Here is a 590-nt window from a genome sequence, read left to right as displayed (position 1 = left end):
AATTTACAACCCTTTCTGACTTCATTTGTTATTTTTCATGAATTTACTGAATATTTTGAGCTATAAGCCTTGAAATTAAAAATCATTTGAAATGAACTCTGAAAAGGTTCCAAGTTGGCATGGTATCATCATTTCACCCACATAGCAAGTGCAAGAAAGTATAGAGGCTTACGGCAAAAACTGGATGCACTTCGTGTACAAAACAGACAATCTCCTTCAAAGTATCAGGGTTTCATACGGAAACTCGTCTGTTACAAAGGGATTTCATATTTTTGAACATATTTGAACTCCATAGTTTTTTGTGTTCAAAATGCACCATTCAAAGCCACATCATCAATTTACAACCCTTTCTGACTTCATTTGTTATTTTTCATGCATTTACTGATTATTTTGAGCTATAAGACCATGAAATTGAAAAGCATTTGAAATGCTCTCTGAAAAGGTTCCAAGTTGGCATAGTATCATCATTTCACCCACATAGCATGTGCAAGAAAGTACGGAGGCTTGCGACAAAAACTGGAATTACTTCGTGTACAAAACAAACAATCTCCTTCGAAGTATCAGGGTTTCACACGGAAACTCGTCTGTTA

The sequence above is a fragment of the Triticum dicoccoides genome, chromosome 5B (genome assembly GCF_002162155.2).
Source record: "Triticum dicoccoides isolate Atlit2015 ecotype Zavitan chromosome 5B, WEW_v2.0, whole genome shotgun sequence".
Classification (NCBI taxonomy): Eukaryota; Viridiplantae; Streptophyta; class Magnoliopsida; order Poales; family Poaceae; genus Triticum; species Triticum dicoccoides.
Note: the sequence above shows the minus strand (reverse complement) of the source record.